Below are 26,070 nucleotides of genomic sequence, written 5' to 3' on the forward strand. Positions count from 1 at the left end.
TCTTGTGACAGAAATAAATCACTGTAGGGAAAGAATGCAAACCATTATCCAATAGGGTTTTCTCTTTTCTTCTTATATGACAGGACTTATTGGATTTCCTGATGCTAGACAGCTAAGTGTAAGCATGATATGATGATAAATCGGGAGGACTGCATAATTTGAAATTTAACAGCTACTTTTGGGGGAGATGTTGAGATAAAAGGGAAAAAATACTTTGATTTCTGTGAGTAAGTATTAAATTGGGAATCTCCTTTACTTATAATCTGATACTCTACTACCGTGTCATATCATCAAACAATGCCAACAAGCAGCAGCGGGTAAAATAGATTTTGGACTAAGATGAATAAGGGAGGTACTTATCTCTCCTCCCCGCCATTCCCCAATATTCATAGTTTTATCTAAAGAGCATAGAATAAAGGTTACTGTTGACATAAAACATTCAAGTCCTATTTAATATTTTAGCTTGGCTACCTTTTAAAAAATGAAAAAAGGGGATAAAAATATGTTTTTGTTGCTGCTTTTATAGCGAATGAAAAAATCCATATGATCCGTAAAAAAACAACAACCCCAAATAAATAATAGAACTTCAGTATGTACAGTGTTTGATAAATGTGACTCAGAAAACATGATTTCACGTTTTAATGGCTTTCCATTGTTAGAAGTATGCTATTAATTAGTGGATAAATGGATTCATCTATCCAAGATGTTCTTGTTATGGCTTGCTTTTTAACCCTTTTTAAATCGCAATGTTTCCCAGCCAAAAACTATGGTGCAATTGAATGGAGACAGCAGATCTAAAACGATCTACTTGTATATAATTTCTTAAAAAATAAAAGCCATAATACAAACAGGAATGGGAGCTTAACGGCAAGCTTAATTAACTGAACTTTGTTGTTGTCATTGCTCACCATGCATCAGTTCAGCCCCAAAAAGTTGTTTATTATTAGTATTAATTTCATTCTTCGTATGCTGTGCCTACTTCATTGTAAATCTATGGGTTGGGGTGAATCCTACTCGTGATAGGCATTTGATCCCCTCTGCCTGAAGATTAGCAGCTATGGCTACTGTTGTGAGTTGAGGACCCAAACCCATGTGGTGGTGAGTAAGAGACACGGACACAAGAATTTTAGGTTAACGGGCTGAAAAAGCCAAAACTTTTATGGGTTACAGCGTGTGAGTGGTATTGGCTTAGGCATTGGATCAAACAACCTATATATGACCCACCCGCGCAGTGGGGGGTCATTTGAAAGTTAACACCCAATGGGAGGAGCTTGCTGGTGCAAATACAACTAAAAGCTCCCCCTGATGTCACCGGGCGTCGTACCATGGCCCTAGCCACCAGCAGGTCATCGGACAGGATCCACGACCACCGGATTCCTTTAACGGAATACCCAACATGGGGCAGGGTAGGAGATGGCCAAACTCCGCCCCCCAACACACAACACATATTCCAATTCCTAACCGCAAAAACCAGAAAAGTTGCGACGATTTGCCAAGAGGTAGGAGAAAAAAACAGGATGTGGGTGGCACTGTGGGTTGAACCACAGAGCCTAGGACTTGCCAATCAGAAGGCCGGCGGTACCTTCTGTACCACTCCGGCGGGAAGGTAAACGGCATTTCCGTGCACTGCTCTGGCTTTGCCAGAAGTGGCTTAGTCATGCTGGCCACATGACCTGGAAAAACTGTCTGCAGACAAACGCGGGCTCCCTCGGCCTGTAAAGTGAGATTAGTGCCGCAACCCCAGAGTCGTCTGCGACTGGACTTAACTGTCAGGGGTCCTTTACCTTTACTGCTGGTATCTGGGCCTTGGCAGGGGTGGGGTTAGCAATAAGCTAACTTGTCTTTTAGGCTCAGAAAGCTTCCACACCCTTGCTATAAAGCAGGGAAAAAGCCTGAGAAACAGACCTCAGGTTACCTTTGTACACTTGGGTGGGGTTTATGTTCAGAGGAATAAAATTCAGAGAGTTCAATTCAGCTTTGAAGCCTCAGATGTTGGATTCTGTCTACCCATTCTCTCTAAGCTAAGTTTGTGAGAATATAGGAAAAGGAGGTGGATAGCAACCCCAGCAGAGGAGAGGGCAGGTGGCAAGCCATCACAAGGCTAAAGGTAAAGGGACCCCTGACCATTAGGTCCAGTCGTGGCCGACTCTGGGGTTGTGTCGCTCATCTCGCTTTATTGGCCGAGGGAGCTGGTGTACAGCTTCTGGGTCATGTGGCCAGGATGACTAAGCCACTTCTGGCGAACCAGAGCAGCGCACAGAAGCACCGTTTACCTTCCCGCCAGAGCAGTACCTATTTATCTACTTGCACTTTGACGTGCTTTCGAACTGCTAGGTTGGCAGGAGCTGGGACAGAGCAATGGGAGCTCACCCCGTCGCGGGGATTCGAACCGCCAACCATCCGATCGGCAAGTCATAGGCTCTGTGGTTTAACCCACAGCGCCACCCACGTCCCACAAGGCAAAGCCAACGCCAAAAAGAAGAAACCCATTTTTCCATGACACAGTGAAAGAGTTAGCAGGGAACTATTAAAATTAAACAGAGCAGCATCTTTTAAAACTCATTCCATAAATCTCAAAATTCCACTCTAACAAAGCATTATCCCCTAGGAAGTCCCTTTCAGTGAATTTCCTTTCTACGGCTTGCAATGTGATAAGCTGTGCAAAGGGCGAAGGGGGTGGTGGAAGAGGAAGGGCACAAAAGCACTGAATGTTGATCACTTGTAATTATGGTAATCTCCTTCAAAACCTTTAACTGCTGTAAAATCTGGCTGTCTTCAGATGGAGCTAACTCCATGTGACAACACCATAAAAGCTGTTAGAGAAATGTAAACCACTACAGCTGGATATCAGCCCTTAATTAGAGTGTAGTGCACAAACATAGGCATCTTCATGTAACAGGGAAAAAGATATAATAAATCTATTAGTCTAAGAAGGGAGAGATATAATCTGTAAAGCTGGACTCTTTAATACAAAGAGAAGCTATCTTGAAGCCACAAGGCAGAAGCAGGAATGCCTCCTAGGAGAAGGGAGATAGCCTTAAAAGTATTGATTTCAACAGCAAAAAAAGTGGAAGCTGGTTATAAGAGAAAAATAGACCAATACAATTAATGTCCTGCAAAGATTAATATAGAATCTGGCGGGAAGAGGTAAGTTACTAAAATTAAGGGTGCCAACTCTCAAGGTACTTTGGTTGAGGGGCACCTTAAACCCACGTTGAAATACCAGAATCCTGCACAGGAGTTGTATAATCTGCTTACGTTCACTTAATTTAATTTAATCATAAATAAGATGTTAAGTAAAACAGAAAGTGTCAGTTTGTTCTCAGTCTATGAAAGCTGTTTTCAGTTCAGAAAAAGTCAATTGCTCTGTCCCTAAACAAGGGAAATTAAACATGCTGTTGTATGTATAATGGGTTTTAGGCAAATTTAGAGGAGGACTCAATCCCATATGCCCTCCATCGACTTATCTGGAAGAGAGGATTGTACATAACTTCCCCATGTGAAGTAGGAGAACTGATGTGGTGCAACAGTGTGTTGGACATGAACTGAGGAAACTTAGGGTGTGTACACATTAATGCCTGGGCATTAATTAACCCAACCATGCATTTCACAGATCTTTCCCCCACCCCAGCTGTTCACATCAGCATAGCTTCAATAGTGTCAGATTAGTTTCTGCTTGCGAACACACCAGGGGCCATTGACCTGTAAAGTTGTCAACACTTTGCCCAGAGACAAATTAAGAATAGCTCAAGGACTCCAATGGTTATGAAACTGGCTTACAAGAAGAAGAGGAAGAGTTTGGATTTGATATCCCGCTTTATTACTACCCTAGGGAGTCTCAAAGCAGCTAACATTCTCCTTTCCCTTCTTCCCCCACAACAAACACTCTGTGAGGTGAGTGGGGCTGACAGACTTCAGAGAAGTGTGACTGGCCCAAGGTCACCCAGCAGCTGCATGTGGAGGAGCGGAGACGCGAACCCAGTTCACCAGATTATGAGTCTACCGCTCTTAACCACCACACTGGCTCTCAAACAGTAGTATCTTATCACAAATTACGATATATGTATGCATTTTGGATAATGTCATGTGAACATGGATTTAAAACCCCGTGAGAGCACAGCAAATGGAAGTGATGACACAGCCATAGGTTCAAATCCAGACTCTGGCATGGACTTTGGCTAACCTTAGGCTAACATCACAAGGCTATGAGTAGCACCATGGATGTTCCATTGAACTCTATGGAAGACTACAAAGGAAAGCCTTGACCCATGTTCTGCCATGTGATCCAGGAACATTTGGTGATATCCTGCTCCAAGTGCACCACTGTCTGAGAGTAAGAATGCTACTATGAGTTGCAGGGCTTTCTACTTAGGACAACGCTCGCCATGTTGAAGACAGCTTGTCAACCTGGCTCACTTGCAGTTATTTATAGTCTGATGAAGACCTTTTCATTCACCTTGGGTAACAAAAAGATTAGCAAGGAAGCAGCTTATGGAATAATGTATTATTTGTTGAAAGCTTCAAATCAGTTTTAGCTGGTTTTATTATGTTCTATCTGCAATGAATAAATATGCAGAAATGAAGCATTTCCAGATTAAAATGAGAAATGCACATTTAAAAATATAGATGACTTGACGATTCATCCTGGCAAGTTTTGTCTTCTTTTTGTATATTTATAAATACTGTATCCACATAAAAGGGAAACTTATATAAAAAAACAAACCTGTTAGGCTCTAGTAACCCAAGGAAGGCATTTTCCATGCTAATGTTCTGGGGGAGACCACTATATTTGGTTTCAGAGGACTAGGAAAATAATGTGGAACTAGAAGTTTATGTGTATGTGGAGATAGTTTAGCAGATAACCTTATTTTACAGAAGTGTCAGGGATGAAATTGTACTCCCCTTTTTAGTTTTTACTTAGGCTAGAAACTGACAACAGCTATGAGTTGAAGGTACCATTGCATGTGATGTACACCCTCGTCCCAAGCCATTCAAAAATCTGCAAAACTTGTTTGACTAGAAATATTTGTGGGAATAAACAAAAGAATGTAAAAAACTCAGCTATCTTTGGCTCTGTTGTACCACCTTCAGCTCTTATAAAAACTATTGCCCGTCTTCGGTTGTAATGGGAAGTTGGCCAACACGAAGGACAGCTTCTGACAAAACTAATACTTTTGATTGCCATGTTGATCTAAAAGTGCAAAGGTTATCACACTGCATTAATGTCCTCACTCTGTTTTTGCTCTTTGTTCCTAAGGCTAAAACAATACACGTTTACGGATTGATTGGATGATAATTACACATTCGCTTCTCCAAGTGACTCCATGTAGATGTTAAATAGTACTGTATATAGGACAGAACTGAACCTTCTTGGCAACCCATAGACCAAAGTGGTGGAACAGAAGTCCAGAGCACAACCTTCTGAAACCGATTCTGCAGGAATGGGCAGAGCCATCAATATACCCAGTTTTGAAGCCTCTGAAGAAGACAAGATTGAACACCGCCTCTTCTCCATGCTGAAGTAGTACCTTGGTTCTCGAACCTTTTTTTTTTTTGTTAAATCATTTTTATTAATTTTCCAATAAAAAACATCCAATTGACATATCAAATCATAATCCAATTAAAATAAAAAACTTAAATAAAAAAGACCAAATTATCATCCAAATTATAATTATTAATTTTTCGGGACTTCCCATAGTCTGGACCTTGAAGCATATCTCCAAATCTAAATCCTGCCTCTCCTCATTGCTTCCATATTTTCCACATCTCGATTTTAACACTTTAAAGTTCTCCGTCTCTGGCTCTATGATTCTCAATCATGTCAGACATCATATATCCTTTCGTCCATCGACCACAGCTTTATTTGTATATATATCTTTTTTTCAACTGTCTTTTTGCCAGTGCAGCTTCCTCTGGCTCCATTCTTAATCCATTCCGGGAGTCCATTCGACTGTCTTGACACATCTCTGTTTTCATTCTGGAGATGTGTCTCCAAATAATCCTATTTCTTTCTATGTCTAAACTTTATTCTACACAGTTTACTCCAAGGAAAAAGTATGGTGAAGTCAAAGGAAGTGGGGAAATCTGGCATGTTCCAGTTTAGACTGTAAACACTTCTTATTTCCAACATCCATGACTCTTCCCCCAGCCCCTGACAAATACACCCCACCCTGAGTTTCATTTCCTACAAAAGCAGAAAGGAACTTTTGTAATATTGTGCTGGCAAGTTCTCCACATAAAGTAGAAGGCAAACAAAAGAACAGCACATAAACCTCGTAACTTTTCCCTGTTACATTGGGATTCTTCGCACAATAAGAATCCATGAGTCCTTATTCACTCAAATTGAGAATTGTTTCATGTTTATCTTGCTCCAAGTACTGGGACAGCCTCCAACCGAATTCTAACTTTTTCTGAATTCTTAAGCTTACAAGAGCTTTACCAGGGGAAATGAAAGCACTTTTTACCTTCAGGTTTGCTGGGTGAGTGGTTTTAACTCTTCAGTAATTAGAAAGGAGATCAAAGCATAAAAAGTTAAATTCTTGAGCAAATATATACCATATTTTTCGCTCTATAGGGCACACCAGACCATGGGGTGCACCTAGATTTTAGGGGTGGAAATAAAGGGGGAAAAATATTTCCCTCCCAGGCCCAAAGAGCAAAGAAGCCAAGACAGCGAGCGGGATCCATCTCACTCGCTGCCTTGGCTTCCTCTTTAGCCGCGCGCAACCTCTCCAGCCAGGAGAGACTGCACATGGCTTTGGCAGAAGCCAAGACAGCGAGCAGGATGGATCCCGCTAGTGTCTTGGCTTCGCTTTTAGCTGCGGGGCTGGGGTGGGGGAAGCCCGAGCTTCCCCCGACCCCAGCCCCCAGAACGGGTCCGGGAGTGGTGGTGAGGTTGCGCGCAACCTCACCTTCGCTCCCGGAGCTTGCTGCTATCCGCAAGCCTTCTGAGAGCAGCGGGAGTTGGCACTGCGCTCCCCAGGCTTCAGGCTGCAGGCTGCTATCCGCAAGCCTTCGGAGCCTGGCGGGAACTCTGAACGCTTGCTGATAGCTGCCTGAAGCCTGGAGAGTGAGAGGGGTCGGTGCGCACCGGCCTCTCTCACTCTCCAGGCTTCAGCGAAAGGCTGCATTCGCTCCATAGGATGCACACACATTTCCCTTCATTTTTGGAGGGGGAAAAGTGCATCCTATAGAGCGAAAAATACGGTATTTATTTACATATTAATCGTAGCCTGTGCTATTTTTCTAGAAAAAGAGATGCCAGAACTCACCATGAACACTCCCCTGGTTCTCTTATAGTGGCAATGGCACCCAATTGAGAGGTGCCAGAACTGAGTTTCAGTGAGTTCTTTGCTGTAAAAATCCCTGATTATAGCATTAAAGGATAGGAGGAGCTGGTAGCAGCAGTGACCAGAGGAGGAATGGCCTCTGGAAGGAGTGAAGAGAGAGAAAATGCCATGATGCACCTAAAGCAGCAAAACAGGGTGCCTTCATCTGCCCCACTTGCAATAAAACATGTCTCTACAGCAACAACAGGTGCTGTAACTACAGTGGCTTGGCTTCATCCCCAAAGGCACATTCTTCTATTGTCTTCCAAGGCAGATGGATGTCAACAGAAAAAGGATTCCCCCATTCAGAATTGTCAGCAGATCCTTACAAGCCAAGAGTAGCCAACATAGTGCCTCCAGATGTTGCCCCAGGCCAGAATAGCCATTGGTCACCAACATCTGGATGACACTACACTGGCTATCCCTGCTGTGATGGGATGATGAGCTGCTTGTGCGTAAAATCGTGCTCCCTCAGAGTTTGTGCAAGTCCACAAACCTCTGTCTGTGACGGAGCCCCTCAGACATGGCTGCTCTAGTCACTTGCAGATTCCGACAGTGGTTGCTTTCGGAATCGTTTCCAGCATAAAAGCTCCTTAATGGAAACACGTCTTCTGGACTCGCGGCGTGACAGTTTCCGGCGAGGAGTGGGTCTCCCTATGGGAGCTTCAGATACCTCCCCACTGTTCTCGCTGGACGTGTCCCTGGGCCCTCCCTCTTGCTCGCTTTCCCTCAGAGATCCACCTCTCCCCCTGCTGGTTCCTGCTTCAGCTGCTGAGTCTCTACCAGCCTCCGTGAGCCCTTCCACCACCTGTTCCTCCGATGGCAGTTCCCTGAAACCTACCATAAGCAAAAGATAAAATAATTTAAATGTTCCCCTGAAGTCTGTTGAAAGGGAATTGATGTGCTGAGAACCATTAGAGCCAGACATGACCCAAGAACTTCTTGGGCTGATATCTTGGCTGCGTGTGTGTTTGTATCATTCCAAGATGAAGAAGGAAGGGGGAAGAAGCAATATTCTCCTCCCTAGGTAATTCTAGCAAGGTTCCAGCCCTAATATTGCCTTCCTATGCACGGTAAGAAGGATGCAAGGAAGGAGCTGGAACACCTGCTAATTGCTCCAATTTTCCCCTCCTTAAGACTTTAAGAATCATAGAATCATAGAATCATAGAGTTGGAATAGACCACAAGCGCCATCGAGTCCAACCCCCTGCCAAGAAGGAAACACCATCAGAGCACTCCTGACATATGGTTGTCAAGCCTCTGCTTAAAGACCTCCAAAGAAGGAAACTCCACCACACTCCTTGGCAGCAAATTCCACTGATCTTACTGTCAGGAAGTTCTTCCTAATGTTTAGGTGGAATCTTCTTTCTTGTAGTTTGGATCCATTGCTCTGTGTCCGCTTCTCTGGAGCAGCAGAAAACAACCTTTCTCCCTCCTCTATATGACATCCTTTTATATATTTGAACATGGCTATCATATCACCCCTTAACCTCCTCTTCTCCAGGCTAAACATGCCCAGCTCCCTTAGCTGTTCCTCATAAGGCATCGTTTCCAGGCCTTTGACCATTTTGGTTGCCCTCCTCTGGACACGTTCTAGTTTGTCAGTGTCCTTCTTGAACTGTGGTGCCCAGAACTGGACACAGTACTCCAGGTGAGGTCTGACCAGAGCAGAATACAGTGGCACTATTATTTCCCTTGATCTAGATGCTATACTCCTATTGATGCAGCCCAGAATTGCATTGGCTTTTTTAGCTGCCGCGTCACACGGTTGGCTCATGTCAAGTTTGTGGTCAACCAAGACTCCTAGATCCTTTTCACATGTACTGCTCTCAAGCCAGGTGTCACCCATCTTGTATTTGTGCCTCTCATTTTTTTTTTGCCCAAGTGCAATACTTTACATTTCTCCCTGATAAAATTCATCTTGTTTGTTTTTGCACAGTTCTCTAATCTGTCAAGGTCGTTTTGAAGTGTGATCCTGTCCTCTGGGGTGTTAGCCACCCCTCCCAGTATGGTGTCATCTGCAAATTTGATCAGGATGCCCTTGAGTCCATCATCCAAGTCGTTGATAAAGATGTTGAATAAGACCGGGCCCAAGACAGAACCCTGTGGCACCCCACTAGTCACTCGTCTCCAGGATGAAGAGGAACCATTGATGAGCACCCTTTGGGTTCGGTCAGTCAGCCAGTTAGTTACAATTGAAAAGAAGAGCCTGTTGAATCAGGCCAAAGGCCCATCTAGTCCAAGATCCTGTTCTTATAAGCAGAACCTGTTTTTCAGTTAAAGTAATGTCTAACTAAGCCCACAGAGTCATCCATTTTTGCATCAGAAAGGACACCAAGATCATCTAATAAGATCCCTTGCCTTCCTAGAAGAAGCAGTTCAGGGCTCTTCAACTAAATCATAACCACAGCTACAACATGATGGTTCTTTTTATATGCACTCAGAAGTCAATACCATCTTTATAAGTTTGGAGGCAGACCAAGGTGTTTGGCAGTAGCGCTAGCTTCGTTTGGTGACAATGAATACATCAGAAATTGGCACATTTTATAGCATTCGGAGCACAGTCTCTGTCATTTCCTCCTTTACAATGTTACACACCACTTCAACCTCCCAGCAATGTGAGGTTCCAGGGTTCCAGGCATTTACACAGGGTTCATGTTTCCTTTTGGAAATGAGACACAGCAGAGACTGTGGTGTCTTTATGATATATGGTTTATTTACATACATACACATACACACACACACACAACCTGAAGGGGTTCACATCATTAACACCCCAAAAGGGTCTCTTGCTTCTCAGTGCTCTCTGTCTTCTTTTACAACCTGTCACAGCTTCGCTAGCACATCACTGCCAACGGCAATGCTAAAAATAAACCCACCAATGCTGACATTTTGTTTTACTAACTAAAAACAGGACTCAGGAAGTGGCTTTACCCACTGGGCTATCTGGTACTGAATCTCCCAATGGCCCAACTGCCTACAACTTTGCTATTATCAAGGGATTACCTCATGAAGAAGCTGGCCTATGTTATTTCCAACCATTGATAGATCTAGGAATTTAGGGGGGTTTGCTTAAATTCTAACCCTTTAGTGAATCCAGAGACTTAGGGGGATCAGAGCCGCCCGACCCCCAAACTCATAAAAATAATGTTCAGCTTGGCACTGCAATATACTTTGTGCCACACAGCCAAATAAAATACAGACAGCACTAGGCTATACCAAGACCAGAACACCACAGAACTTGCCCAAACACACAAGTCCAATAAAGCTAAAGGGACCCCTGACCATTAGGTCCAGTCGTGACCGACTCTGGGGTTGTGGCGCTCATCTCGATTTATTGGCCGAGGGAGCCGGCGTACAGCTTCCGGGTCATGTGGCCAGCATGACTAAGCCGCTTCTGGCGAACCAGAGCAGCGCACAGAAACGCCGTTTACCTTCCCGCCAGAGTGGTACCTATTTATCTACTTGCACTTTGACATGCTTTCGAACTGCTAGGTTGGCAGGAGCAGGGACCGAGCAACGGGAGCTCACCCCGTCGCGGGGATTCGAACCGCGGACCTTCTGATCAGCAAGTCCTAGGCTCTGTGGTTTAACCCACAGCACCACCCGCAACCCTTACAAGTCCAATACCAGCACCCTAAAAAGCACACTCCATCCAGTCAGGCTCATTTCATGCACAGTACAATTGATCAGCCATCCTGTGACTTCAGTTTGCTGCTCACTTTAATCAGCAAGCATTAGATTTATTTTTATTTTAAGGAAGAAGAAGAATTTGGATTTGATATCCTGCTTTATCACTACTCTAAGGAGTCTCAAAGCGGCTAACATTCCCCTTTCCCTTCCTCCCCCACAACAAACACTCTGTGAGGTGAGTGGGGCTGAGAGACTTCAGAGAAGTGTGACTGGCCCAAGGTCACCCAGCAGCTGCATGTGGAGGAGCGGGGAAGCGAACCCGGTTCCCCAGATTACGAGTCTACCGCTCTTAACCACTACACCACACTGGCTCATGTTTGTTCACCAAAACATTACATCAAAAATTTATAAGGCAGACAGTGCACAATGCACAAGTACCAGAAAAGAAGTATTTAAAACATGCACATCGAATTTCCAATTCTTGCCACAATATTTTTAAGAGTAAATTTTATTTTAAAATCTCATCTGAGACACATCGCCGTTGAATTGCTGCTTCAGATGTGGTATTGACGCTGTAAAACATCAGGGTATGAAAGCAACCACTATCTTGCTGGTGCTGGTTACCCTTCAGAAATACAAAAGATATTGCTCCTATTTAGCTTTTATATAGGAATCCAGCTTTTTGACTGACAGTCTCTAATCACTGGAAGAGCAGCAAACAAAGACTGGAAGCACAGACTTGCAACATCTATCGGCGCTTGAGATTGTGCTGTTGTGCAATTATTTGTTAACTGAAGATGTCATTATTCTGTTACTGCGGTAGAAAAATAGTGACCTTTCTGAGCCAGGATAAAAACATGTGAGTTCTTTTCCTGTAGTTTATATATCTTAACTCTTGGGTCATTTTTAGAGCCACTCTCTTCCGCACTCTCCCACCATCTATCTTTCCATTGTTAGAAAAGGCTATTTTATTTAATAATGAAAAGACCTTCACATAACTTTCTAGTATCAATTATTATAGTGACACATACATTCCCGTGTGAAATGTTTTCTGCAATGTATCTCGCGAGCCAAAAGAAAAAAGGACACAGAAGACAAAGTACGTCTAACATTTATGCTGTCCACTTTACAAGGGTATCTAACAAGCAAACAAAATTAATTGAGAGTCTGGCTGGGGGCAGGGGGCTGGGCGTACAAGGACTCTGATAGTCAGCCTTGCTACTATTGACATTTTTTAAAAAAAGGTATGAGAAAAGTTAGCCAGTAATGGGGGGAGGAAATAATAATTTGGGAGAGTGGCAGCTCAAAGTGTCTTTGCAGGTGGTGATGGTAGGAGGGCAGATCCTGTTTGTGCAACATAATCCGAGCAAAATGTACATGTATTGAGTATTAGTTATGAAGTGCCATCTGAGTGACAGCAAAATTACATAGTTCTAAATCAAAAGAAATGAATACCTAATCAGCTCATTAAAGAGGAAAGATACAGAAATCTTTTTAAACAAGTGCACTTAAATAAACATGTATCTGTAAATTTTGATATAATCATACCAGCAGTATTTCAAGTGTACACAATACTTTTAATTCTAAGAATATTTTTTGTTTTTTGTTTTGGAGGGATGTACATAACATGGGACACTATGCACTACCTACTATCCTGAATGAGAACAAGCAGGTACATTTTATTTCTGCCAAGGGTAGCGTTGTCATACGCTTAAGGTTCACACAAAGCAAACAGGAGTGAGAAGTATTGTCCAGAAAGATCTTCTAAGAGAATAAACTACATGGAACTGAATTTATCTTGCTGGAGGGTAGAAGTGGGAATGAATGCCTGGCATCCCAGGAATGACCCATGGGATGAAGGATGTGTCAGGATCTGATGATCCACCCAAAATGCTTTGTTCTCTTAAAAATCGAGCCACAGGGAGTCAAAGCTCCATAGCATTATAACGAAGGTCATTGGTGAACCAATCAACTGCTTAACTGCACTCTTTCGCCAAAGAATTGATGCTTTTGAATTATGATGCTGGAGGAGACTCTTAAGAGTCCCATGGACTGCAAGAAGATCAAACCTCTCCATTCTGAAGGAAATCAGCCCTGAGTGCTCACTGGAAGGACAGATCCTGAAGCTGAGGCTCCAATACTTTGGCCACCTCATGGGAAGAGAAGACTCCCTGGAAAAGACCCTGATGTTGGGAAAGCTGGAGGGCACAAGGAGAAGGGGACGACAGAGGATGAGATGGTTGGACAGTGTTCTCAAAGCTACCAGCATGAGTTTGACCAAACTGTGGGAGGCAGTGGAAGACAGGAGTGCCTGGCATGCTCTGGTCCATGGGGTCACGAAGAGTCGGACATGACTAAACGACTAAACAACAACATACAGAACACAGTGGCCAGATAAAAAGGTGGTCCTCAACAAAGATAAGGGAAGGAAGTAGGTAGGTGGATACTCTTGGATCAGCAGGTAGCAAGTATATATTTTTTTACAAACAACATACTTTTACAAAACTGAGAGAATGTGGAAATGTAATCCCTATAATGTCACAAGCATTATCCATTAAAAGGTAAAGGTAAAGGGACCCCTGACCATTAAGTCCAGTCGCGGACGACTCTGGGGTTGCGGCGCTCATCTCGCTTTATTGGCCGAGGGAGCTGGCGTACAGCTTCCGGGTCATGTGGCCAGCATGACTAAGCCGCTTCTGGCGAACCACAGCAGTGCTCAGAAATGCCGTTTACCTTCCCACTGGAGTGGTACCTATTGATCTACTTGCACTTTGACGTGCTTTTGAACTGCTAGGTTGGCAGGAGCAGAGACGAAGCAAAGGGAGCTCACCCCATCGCAGGGATTCGAACCGCCGACCTTCTGATCGGCAAGTCCTCGGCTCCCTGGTTTAATCCACAGCGCCACCCACGTCCCCTAGCGCAGCAATCGTCACAACTTGTAAGGTGGCGGTTAGGCACTGGCTCATTGAAATGTGGGGGAGGGTAGGTGCAGCCATCACCTGTCCCTCCAGGAACAGGGTATTCCGGTAAAGGAATCTGGGGGCCCTGGGTCTCGTTCGAAGTCCGCTTGAGGGGCTAGGGCCATGCCAGGACCACAAGAACCCTGGGGTGAGCTTCGGTTGGTCTTCATCAATGTTGCTCCCTCGTTTGCTTTCCCATTTTAGACTACCAATCAGAAAGGTGGAGTCAGTTTTAGTTTGGTGCCAATGCCTAAGCCAATTCTGCTCACATGGTTGTATTAAATAAAGTTGTGGCCAAAATTTGCCCAAAATTTAAACTAAAACAAGTGTCAGTGTGAAGTTATTTCAAGGGGGTGGGATTCTGGGGGTCTCGAAGAGCAACATCTGCAGGGAGGAGAGGGTGTTGGGATGGAAATGCCATGCTTGCTGTATCTAGTTCCCCCTTAGTAGTGGCCCTGTTAAAGACGTCAGCCAATGTATCTCCCAAGCCGGCTACCAAGAAACCGGGAGTTGTTTTTTGGAAGTGCTTCCTTTATCAGTCCTGACCAGGTATCTACAATACCTCAGAGAGGCAAGCATGGATAAAAGTTTCCAGCTTAGCAGCACACATATCTCAAGAGAAATAAAGCCAAGCCTACCTTTTAGAAATTTAGAACAATGATTGCTTTTTTTTAAAGACAATTATGTATCATTTATAATTTATTCTTCAGGTTAGTGGTTTATAAAAGAACTGTGGGTAAACTGCCAAGTTAAGCATCTGAACTGCGGTAATAACAAAGGTTATAATTTGCATTCATATTCTGTTTTTAAGGTGATGAGTTATCCAGCAATAAACCAAGCACTGGGCTTGGCAACATAAGCTTCCCAAGACACCGGAATCCTTTTAAGATCTTGCCCTCCATGTTTGCTTTAAAAATGGCTTTGTAAACATCATGCAAGAAAGGGTTTGCCTTGTAGACTTTGAAGTGGGAGGCATGCGATTAGCAATGGCTCCCACAAACAAAGCCCTGGCAGTGTAAAATTACATTTATGAATGAAAACTGTAGATGCAGAATCCTCTACTACCCCCCCCCCCAGACTGAAGCTATAGTGAGAGACCAGATTTAAAATGAACTTCAGAGCACATGGTTCTGGCAAAAGTTTTGTCAGCGCTTTGGGTGAATGTCGGTTTTAAAATGCAAGTGATTCTCAAGTGTAATATTCCATTAATATCTTGGCATAGTAAGTTAGTATAGGCAACTGCTGTAACTCGCCAATGGTTTGGCTTCAACCCCAAAGGCACACTCCACCATTGTCTCTTGAGACAGATGGATGCCCAACCAACAAAACAATTGCTAGCTAAGCAAATGCATACTGTGAACTAGATGTAAGTGAGCATCAACAACATCACTTTGCAGTTGCAGCCAGTGACATACACACTTGCTAGCCAAAGTAGCCAGTCATTATTTTCCATTACCTGGCTGTTAAGTCTAATCCAGTCAGAATACTGCAGCAATTCTGTATGCTTCTTCAACAGAGGTTAGTTTCATCAGACTATATAAAGTTTGGCTTAATCTTCAGTTTTGTCTAGGGTTAACATACACATGATCTTAAATATATATGTATATAAGATTCATTTTCTGACCTTTGATCTTTTTTATTTCTGACTTTTAAAGCTGACCTTCCCTTTGCAAATACATGATTTTTATTGAAAGTTCCAGGGTTGAATAACATTTGCATTTTTTTAGTACAAAATACAAAATGCAGGGAAGCTGTGAGATTTAGCTACTAGGGCTCCTATATTATTTCCTGTCCAAAGCATTCTATGACAAAAGTGAAGAAATAATGACAAGTTTTCATGAAGCAGGAGTCCTATGGCACTTAAAAGACTAACAACTCTTTCGTGGCATGAATTTTCAAAGGACAGGCTCTACTTTGCAGATGCAATTTTTCAAGCTATATCAGCTTCATAGTGCATCTAGCTACTGTGAAGGACTGAATACCATAAAGCCTGCCGTGCAGAACTAGCCTAATAGATACAGGCAAAAGTGGAACAGCGTATCCCTCACCACATCCCAATCCCTGCTGAATTGAACTGGCCAGAGTAAAAAATGGGTGGTAGATGTTCATCCTTTCGCCCCCAAGGTAATGTAGCTGAGTGGCTCCTTGGGAGATCCTCGTGGCTTTGGATTCAGTGGATCTAAAACTGCTGTTGACCTGCCCACAACCTGCCCTGAACTGCCCCATTGCAGGACAGGCACATGATTTATGGGCCCCCACCCCACCAGCAACACTCCTCCTTATCAGCAGAGGCCATCTAAGAAGCAGCTGAATATATTGACATGCTTTCTTCCCAGGCTGCTCAGAGAAGCAAAGGTGGGATCCTTGAATATTATCCTCCCATGAGAGATCAAAAGCCACCCAATGAACTTGACTGAGTACGGATTTGAATTAGGTAATTCCTTCTCAGCCGAGAGGTTTGCAAAATAATAATCCTCAATAGATGTTTCTGGTCTGATTAAAAGTCTTTTTGTCTCCCTCAAATTTTTCCAGATATTTTGCTTGACTTTGGATTTCACTTCAGCTAGAATTTCAGCGGGCAATTAAAGGATGTGTCTCACACACACACACACACACACACACACACACACACACACACACAACTTTAGGAAATTGTTCCAGTCTGATTTATGCTAGTTTAGGTTACTTCAAAATAATAAATCAAGGATATTCGTATTTAGCTCAAATTTCACTCTAGACAGAATTTCATAGTCACTCTCCTCCAGTTCAGGTTCAAACGTATGACATCACAGTGTCATCTCCAGTTCCACACACTGCCTGCTATTTCTGTCCAAGAATGGCTACTGATGATGAACCAGCCAGAACTGAGTACAGGGACCCCACCTGCAGTTCAAGTGACAGTTTCTTATTGAGCAACACTATCAGACTGTGAACCTGCTTCTTCAGGGGCAGTTCTGTCCCATCCAGAACAGGTTGACTCCCTAATTCCTGGATCACCCATAGAACCTCTGCCTTATCCAGATTATGGGTGGATTTACACACAGGGCGGCGGCAGGAGGGTGCTATAAATAAGTCAGAAATTAACTCGTTATAACAAAAGAAAAAAATGCTATGGAAAATGCAAATATATATTTTTTTTTGCTCTCCACCGCCATCTGGTGTTGCATGTTTATAAAGCATTCAAAACACTGTTTTTTGACTAACGTAGCCAAGTCCTCAGTGTCTGTTTCCTGACACTTGTCCAGCCCATCATTGATTCCAGATGCTCAGCAGCTACCTGCACAGCTTCTTTGGAATGGAATGGAGAGATAGATCTGGGTGTCATCAGCATAGGAGATAAGCCCAAAGCATAAATGGTCTGAGCAGTAGTACTCCAATGTTTTGACAGTGACTCAGAAGGTATGAATGGAGAGACTGCAAAACAGTGCCCTCAACTCCTAGAATCATTCCAGGAAGATACCATGGTAAATTTTATCAATTAGCACTGAGAGATCAAGGAGAACCAACAGGGCAGCACTCCCCCTGCCTCTGTCCTAACAAAGATAACCAGTAAGGGGGCAAGTCCAATTCAGTGTCATATCCAGAAGCGAAGCTGGACTGAAATGGGTCTAGCAATCTGTCTTACTGAATAATTTATGCACTTGGTGGGCCAATAACTCCTCTGTCATCTTGCTCCCAAAGGGATATTTGGGCAATAGTCTTTTAACACTTCTGGTTGGTTCCAGGAAGCCAGAACAGGGCACACTACTGCCTTCCTTCAATGCAGTGGGAATATCTCCTTCCCCTAATAAGTTCCCTAGACTCAACTTACCTCCCCCTTGGCTAGATTTAATTAGCCAGGATGGACAAGGGTCAAGATGGCACATAGCCTGATCCCTGCAAGTGTCTTGTCCAGATCATCAGGCTAAAGCAATTGAAATGGATCCCATTATATTTGACCAGATGGTGCTCTGAAAATCTTCTTCAGATCTGCTCCAACTGTGACCTCTAATTCAGACCATATACAGTCAAACCTCTTCTTATGTCCACCTCCACTGGCATCCCTTTTGCCCAATGTCCGCGGCAAACCCAGAAGTAGCTGGCGGTTTTGCCACCGTTCACACATGCGCAGGAGAGGCGATCGCCCTTCGCACATATGCAGAAGCAGGCAATCGCTGCCTGCGCACAACGGTGCCTCTCCTAGTGCCCTGTTTCGACTTCCGGATGGGTCTCTGGAACAGATTGTGGTCGTGAGTAGAGGTTCCACTGTACAAGAAACTTTGAATTCAAAATTCTTCACAAAACTCAGAGCGTGAGTTCATCAACCCCTTCACTATCTAGGAGAGCTCTACTGTGTGGTTCATCAAGGACAAAATGGTGGAAGCATTGTGAGCCTTCTTCGCTGCAACACTGCTGCTCTGTTAGCTGTATTCGCACCTATTCAGAAGACATTCAGAAGACATCTGAAGGCAGCCCTGTTCAGGGAAGTTTTTAATGTGTGACATTTTACTGTATTTTTAGTCTCTGTGGAAGCTGCCCAGAGTGGCTGGGGAAGCCCAGCCAGATGGGCAGAGCACAAATAATAAATTATTATTATTACTAGTTTTGCACCACCTGCATTCTAGCTATCTTCCAATCTGTTTCACAGCCTGAAGTTTGTTGGAAAACCAAGAAGTTTTCAGGACTCCATGGACCTGAAGAGGGCACCCGGGAGCAACCATGTCAACGGTCACCATCTCATCATTCCATAATGAGACACGGGCCTTGACAGGAGCGATACTGATTGGAACATCTGCAGAGGATTGAGGAGGAATCAGTGATCCTATATCACACAGTCCTTCCCCGTCTTATGTTACCAGGGACAGTATTGTGATTCCAGCTTTATTACCGTATTTTTCGCTCTATAAGATGCACCAGACCACAAGACGCACCTAGTTTTTGGGGGAGGAAAACAAGAAAAAAAATATTCTGAATCTCAGAAGCAAGAACAGCAAGAGGAATCGCTGTGCAGTGAAAGCAGCGATCCCTCTTGCTGTTCTGGCTTCTGGGATAGCTGCACAGCCTGCATTCGCTCCATAAGACGCACACACATTTCCCCTTACTTTTTAGGAGGGAAAAAGTGAGTCTTATAGAGCAAAAAATATGGTATTTGGATGGAGCAACAAAATGTGCGTACAAAACACACAATACGTGTTTAATTCACAGGCCAAGAAAAAGGAAGTCTTTATCAGCCCACTGCTGGAACTATTTTGGACATTATCGGTTCTTGGCGACTAATAACACCACATGGTGAGAAGAGAGTAGATGGTTTCTGAATTTCCTGCTCTTCTGTGCGGTGGGATGTTAAACTGATGATAACCTACCAGAGGCTAAGCCTCACAATATAGCACCTTTTCTTATGATCTCTCTATCCTGCCCCAAGGTATTTCGATTCTAATTAGGAAACTCTTTAGGAGAGTGCCCAAGCTTTAAAGACAAAGACTTGAAATGATACCATTTTCTGTTCTTTCATATTTTTCTTTTCTCTCTCCCCCCCCCCCCACACTTTCTTCTTCTTCTTTTGCTAGGCACAATATATAAGATGTATTGAGAGTCAGCGATGTCTTTAAAATGTCACAGGTGACATTTTCATATTCCTATCCAGATAGTCGCATTTTGTAAGATGTAACCAGTTTTCTCCCCTTGCACTGATTTATGAAAACTTCAATTTAAAAGGAGTGGAGAGGAAACCAAGCCTTCTGCTGCCCTTAAATGTCAGTCAACCTTAAGACTATGGAACAGGGCTCTGCTTTTCAAATGTCAGTAAGACTTCTCATAAAAAAAACATGGGCAAGATGTCTGTATAGTTCACATACTGTATGATCTCATTTTCAAATGTTTCTGATCTTTCCTTCCTTTCTCTAACACCTAGCAGGGTAAAATAAAACAAATTCCAAGTGTGTTCCCACTTACATTGTAGAACCGTTGTTTGCCTCGTAATATCTTGATCCCATTGCACTAAGTCCCCTTCTGCACTCCACATTTTAACAGTACCTTAAAGCTAGTTTTAACACCTTAGAAAACTGTGCTATAAAAATAAATAGAAGACCCAAGACGAAAAAGTTGCTGCAGATATTGTTTCTTGACAAATCGTCTCTCCCAATGTCATAAATTGTCCAAAACCTCTTAAACCTTTGCTCTACATCACTCGTGTGGGACTGCAAAGGAAATGAAGCCAAGGAACTGCAGACTAATTGAAAAATCATTCACTTGAGATATGGTAAGTATCATGCTCCAGTTCTATGAAAGTGTACAGAAACTTGACACAAGTGGCATCCTCCATGAACTAAGCAATTGACTAATCAGCAAACTCAAAAGAAAAATAATCTGTTTTTTCCTCCCTCACATTGCTGAATTTGCATTTAATAATTCATCTGAGATGCAAAAGTATTCTGTTGGAAATATTGGATAACATGTATTCCTTGCACATGCCAGAGCCAGCTTGCTTCCTCTCGAAAGGAAAGCTGCTGTATTGACTAGGAACTCTTACTGTAAGGCCCCAGTAGCAGATATTTCTAAGCCCTATTATTCAAAGATCTTTATCACACTTTGCCATTAGCACAGGTAAGGAAATGCTTTTTCTGTAGAGTACTCTGTGCTATTTTGAGGGAAGTGGAAAAAGAGCTCCATACTATGCTGGGAAAAGAGATATCACATTGTTCTTTTTTAAAAAAGGGGGTGGAATGAGAGTTTTTGCCTAAGATCACTGGGCATAACATCTGAAAACCAGCAGAGTCTCTGTATGTTTCACTGGGGCAAGGCAAGCAGGAAAACCAAACAGCAAGCTTACACAAGCTTACCTTTTGACATCCCCTTGAACTTATTCACTAATCTTGAGTAAACAAGATTACTTAAGTTGTGAACTCTTAATTACGTTTAAAAAACTTTTATGGTAAACTTTTTAAATGCTTGGTGATCTTTGACCTTGCAAAAATCTCTTTTAGCAGGTTTAACTGAGCCATTCGTTGTACGATGGAATTGTCAACACTTATAAGGAAGTTTCTGGGCTGTGTCCTTCTGGCAGGTTCATGAAGCAGTGAAAAAAGGCCACAATGTCAGTATTCCCCAAAGTTTGCTCACCAGACTAACAGCATTTTACCTCCATCCTCTCGTTTCATGCCTCGGTAGCTAAATTTTTCACTGTCATTTGTTTCCTCGCGCTTCTGTTTCCTTTGAGGCACTGGAAGAGCACATGTACCTCTGGACGTGCATTCCTCTCTCCACAGCATATAACACAACTATAAGGGTAATTTAATTCAGTCAAATGCACCAAACTGTCAGTTTTCAAATCCCAACGAAAGCACCATCAAAATATGTTTACAATGGCTTCAAAGGATATTTTATTTTATTTTCTCTCTCTCTCTCAGAGAAGATCGTGGTGCAGGTCCACATTCCAAACTACAAAAATTGGCTACTGCAATGAAAGGGAGAGGACAACATATTTCACAGCTAATGAAACAACCATGGAATAAATAACCCTGCCCAAAGTCACATGCCCACTTTGTGCACAGTTGTACTTTTTTAAAAACAAAAAACTATAGTACTAGAAAAGTAGGAGGAGGACTGGAACGCTATCTTAAGTGCATGATGAGATGAAGGATGGTCAGAAGCAGATGGCTGTTGTCATTTTTATGGCAGGTGGCAGCCAGCCGTCCCATTATTTTGTGTGCACATGTGTGCATTTGTGTGAACCTGAAACAAACCTCTGATACAAGGAGGCCTACACTCCAGTGGCAGGGTCAGGGATCGGGTTCTGCAATTTTCAGATCCTCTGCTCCCTACACATCAACAAGCATTTTACTAGTCCTCAATTAGGAGACAGTATGGCAGGACTTTATTACTATACCTGATGACCCTCAGGGTCCCTTCCAACTCTTTAGTTCTATGATTCTTTGATAAAATTCACTATTCATTAAAAAATAAAAAATAAAACTGTATTTTAATCAAGCCCGATTATAACTCGTCTAAGATTCTCCATGCTAAATTTAATACTGATAAGACAAACCATTTCATAACAAGTAGAATGCTCAGTCCTTATAACAATAGGGATGCGGGTGGCGCTGTGGGTTAAACCACAGAGCCTAGGGCTTGCCAATCAGAAGGTTGGCGGTTCGAATCCCCACGACGGGGTGAGCTCCCTTTGCTCAGTCCCTGCTCCTACCAACCTAGCAGTTCGAAAGCACGTCAAAGTGCAAGTAGATAAATAGGTACTGCTCCGTCGGGAAGGTAAACAGCGTGCACTGCTCTGGTTTGCCAGAAATGGCTTAGTCATGCTGAACACATGACCTAGAAGCTGTACGCCCCAGAGTCAGTCACGACTGGACCTAATGGTCAGAGGTCCCTTAACCTTTACCTTTAAGATTCGCCATGCTAAATTTAATACAGTGGTGCCCCCAAGACGAATGCCTCGCAAGACGGAAAACTGGCTAGACGAAAGAGTTTTCCGTTTTGGAGGTGCTTCGCAAAACGAATTTCCTATGGGCTTGCTTCGCAAGACGACAATGTCTTGCGAGTTCCTGCTGTTTTTTTTTCCTCCCCCCCCTTTTCTAAGCCGCTAAGCCGCTTATCAGCTGATCCGATCAGCAGATAAGCCGCTAAAAGCCGCTAAAAGCCGCTAATAGCGCTAATCCGCTAATCCTTCAATGGGCTTGCTTCACAAGACGAAAAAACCGCTAGATGAAGAGAATCACAGAACGGATTCTTTTCGTCTTGCGATGCACCACTGTACTTATAAGACAAACAATGTCATAACAAGTAGAATGTTCAGTCCTTATAACGATAGTACACTGAAAAATACCAACCACTTCTACTGCTCCGCCGGTGCATAATAGTGTCAGCAGCTATTGCATGATATATTGACCCATACTGAAACCTTCAAACGGCATGGCTCAAAGAAAGCCCTTTAATGAACTATAGCACATATTTACATGCTACTTGTCAAATCATGTTTGTTTTCCTTACAAATTAACTCTTAAAAGAGAAGCCGCTTGTACCTTGATCCAGCTAAAGAGGTCTATGCTAGCAAGTAGGCTTCCGTGTGCGCAAATTCTGCTGGATCGGAAAGCTGTTTTCATTAGTTGTTTGCTGGATGATTAGTAAAGGTAAAGGTAAAGGGACCCCTGACCATTAGGTCCAGTTGTGGCCGACTCTGGGGTTGCGGCACTCATCTCGCTTTATTGGCCGAGGGAGCTGGCGTACAGCTTCCGGGTCATGTGGCCAAGATGACTAAGCCACTTCTGGTGAACCAGAGCAGCACATGGAAACACTGTTTACCTTCCCGCCGGAGTGGTACCTATTTATCTACTTGCACTTTGACATGCTTTTGAACTGCTAGGTTGGCAGGAGCAGTGACCGAGCAACGGGAGCTCACCCCGTCGCGGGGATTCAAACCTCTGACTTTCTGATTGGCAAGCCCTAGGCTCTGTGGTTTAAGCCACAGCGCTACCCGCATCCCTTACAATTCTTAATAAAGACAGGTATAAAATAACAATTAAAATTGATAAATGAAATATGTTAAACCCATACCCTTCTGCTAGTTTAGCTGTCTATAACCAGGCTAATCAAAGAACCTTTCCTAAGTTTAGAAAAAGTTCCGTGAAGAATGGCTGAGTTTTAACCATAAAACTTTCCCCCCCTGCAACAGAAAATCTCCCCTCAGGATATGCATCTGGATGCCAAGCAGCAACTGAGGCAACTCTGCAATTATTGCTTTTAAAAGATACCACCTGAAAAGGCCCACAGAATCTCACTCAAGCCGAGACATGGACACAGCAAAGGACCAAAATCATGTCAATGTATTTCTGCATACATTTGCCTGGCTTCATTGTTTAAGAAGGTCAGAGGTAGTGCATCTATACATGGTCTTATTATAAACAGTCTTCCCCCTCTCATTTGTTTCCTTGAAGCAAGCAGCATGCAATTAACTCCTACTGCTGCAAGGGTAATGACATATTTCTTAGTATTTATAATCATGATGAATTCAGCCCTTTGCAACAGAAAAGTTTAAGCTATCAGACTACGGAAATACATGAGAAAGTTTCTCCCCTCTGCTCTTTCCCAAGGCCAAAATGGTCATTTAACCTTTTAAAGTTATGCTTCCATGGAATGCTCTGGTATGGACTCTCAGAAATAGAGGCCCAGAATAGACTCTCGGAAATAGAGGCCAAGGACCAAGCCACTTCTTCCATGTATCCATGTGACGTTTCTTGAACAACAGCAGGTCCCCCGCCCACCTTTAACTCAATGGTAGAGTTCAAACTGTCTGTGTAGAAGCTCCAAGGTTCAACCCACGGCCTCTCAAGTTAAACCAAAGATCAGATAGCAGTTAACAGGAACACCCTTTGCCTGAAACTCTGGGTTGCCACCACAGATCCTGTGCCAAAACCTCCCCCACCTCAATATTTCAACTGGTTTCTTTAATCGTGAAAGGTGCTTCCATTTTTCTGCCTCTTTCTCAGGGTGCTTTACATTTTCTTTATAATTCCTTACACCACGGGTGGGAACTGAGCTTACCTACCGTATTTTGCACTCTATAAGACGCACCAAACCATAAGACGCACCTAGTTTTTGGAGGAGGAAAGCAAGAAAAAAAATATTCTGAATCTCAGAAGCCAGAACAGCAAGAGGGATCGCTGAACAGTGAAAGCAGCGATCCCTTTTGCTGTTCTGGCTTCTGGGATAGCTGCACAGCCTGCATTCGCTCCATAAGACGCACACACATTTCCCCTTGGTTTTTAGGAGGGAAAAAGTGAGTCTTATAGAGCAAAAAATACGGTAAGTAGTGCAAAGTGGGTTGCGTACGTGTTCCCTTTCCATTACACCATTCTCCAACTATCCTCCACCACTACTTCTTCTTCTTCTTCCTTCCAGATGTTTCTGAACTGCAACTCCCATCAGCCATAGCAAACATGGCCAATGCCCAGGGATGATGGGAGGTGTAGTTTAGCAACATCTGGAGGGCCAAAGGTCCCCATACCTGTTCTAGAGACTAAAGTTGCCTCTCCATTATATGAGTTTTTCAGATGATCTCAAATACCAAGGCAGGAGCGTCATATAGGAGCAGACATGTAGGGTGTTTGAGATTTGGTCTTGTGATCATGTATTAAAAACCAACACTTCAGCATGGATAAATTGGAGGCCGATGTACCTGTCTCAAAATAGATGAACTATGAGAACACTGAACAGTTTCATAAGGAGCCCAATATTGAACACATTATTGTAGATTAATCTGGCAATCGTCAATTTATGCATGATAATGGTCAGCTTCAGCAGAAAGTAATATGACAGCTGAGACTTAGAATGATGAGAGGCAGTGAATGTACATTACAGTGCTACCTCGGGTTACCGTATTTTTCGCCCTATAAGACGCACTTTTCCCCCTCCAAAAATGAAGGGGAAATGTGGGTGGGTCTTATGGGGCGAATGCAGGCTTTCGCTGAAGCCTGGAGAGCGAGAGCGGTCGGTGCGCACCGACCCCTCTCGCTCTCCAGGCTTCGCGGACCTCTCCTCAAGCAGCGGGAACGTTCCCGCTGCTTGGGGAGAGTTGCCGGCATCCCGAAGCCTGCGCGCGCTGATGTCAGCGCGTCCAGGCTTCGCGGATCTCTCCCCAAGCAGCGGGAACGTTCCTGCTGCTTTGGGAGAGTTGCCGGCATCCCGAAGCCTGCGCGAGCTGATCTCAGCGCGTCCAGGCTTCGCGGATCTCTCCCCAAGCAGCGGGAACGTTCCCACTGCTTGGGGAGAGTTGCCGGCATCCCGAAGCCTGCGCACGCTGATCTTAGCGCGTCCAGGCTTCGCGGATCTCTCCCCAAGCAGCGGGAACACTCCTGCTGCTTGGGGAGAGTTGCCGGCATCCCGAAGCCTGCGTGCGCTGATCTCAGCGCGTCCAGGCTTCGCGGATCTCTCCCCAAGCAGCGGGAACACTCCCGCTGCTTGGGGAGAGTTGCCGGCATCCCGAAGCCTGCACGCGCTGATCTCAGTGCGTCCAGGCTTCGCGGATCTCTCCCCAAGCAGCGGGGACGCTCCCGCTGCTTGGGGAGAGTTGCCGGCATCCCAAAGCCTGCGCGCGCTGATCTCAGCACGTCCAGGCTTCGCGGATCTCTCCTCAAGCAGTGGGAGCCACCGCTGGGCTCCCA

General features: G+C 43.9%; 1 protein-coding gene and 1 long non-coding RNA gene across 5 annotated transcripts in view; one reads left to right on the forward strand and one right to left on the reverse strand.

Annotated features, from left to right (window-relative positions):
* Positions 1 to 26,070, reverse strand: part of PPARGC1A (PPARG coactivator 1 alpha) — a 673,798-nt gene that overhangs the window by 285,576 nt on the left and 362,152 nt on the right. The window lies entirely within an intron of this gene.
* The window catches only part of LOC308594654, a 515,175-nt gene continuing 513,731 nt past the window's right edge, over positions 24,627 to 26,070 (forward strand). Inside the window, exon 1 of the long non-coding RNA XR_014011527.1 lies at positions 24,627 to 24,716. This is a non-coding gene — a long non-coding RNA (uncharacterized lncRNA). The remainder of the gene's footprint in view (positions 24,717 to 26,070) is intronic.

Source organism: Podarcis bocagei (assembly GCF_964188305.1).
Source record: "Podarcis bocagei genome assembly, chromosome: 9".
Classification (NCBI taxonomy): domain Eukaryota; kingdom Metazoa; phylum Chordata; class Lepidosauria; order Squamata; family Lacertidae; genus Podarcis; species Podarcis bocagei.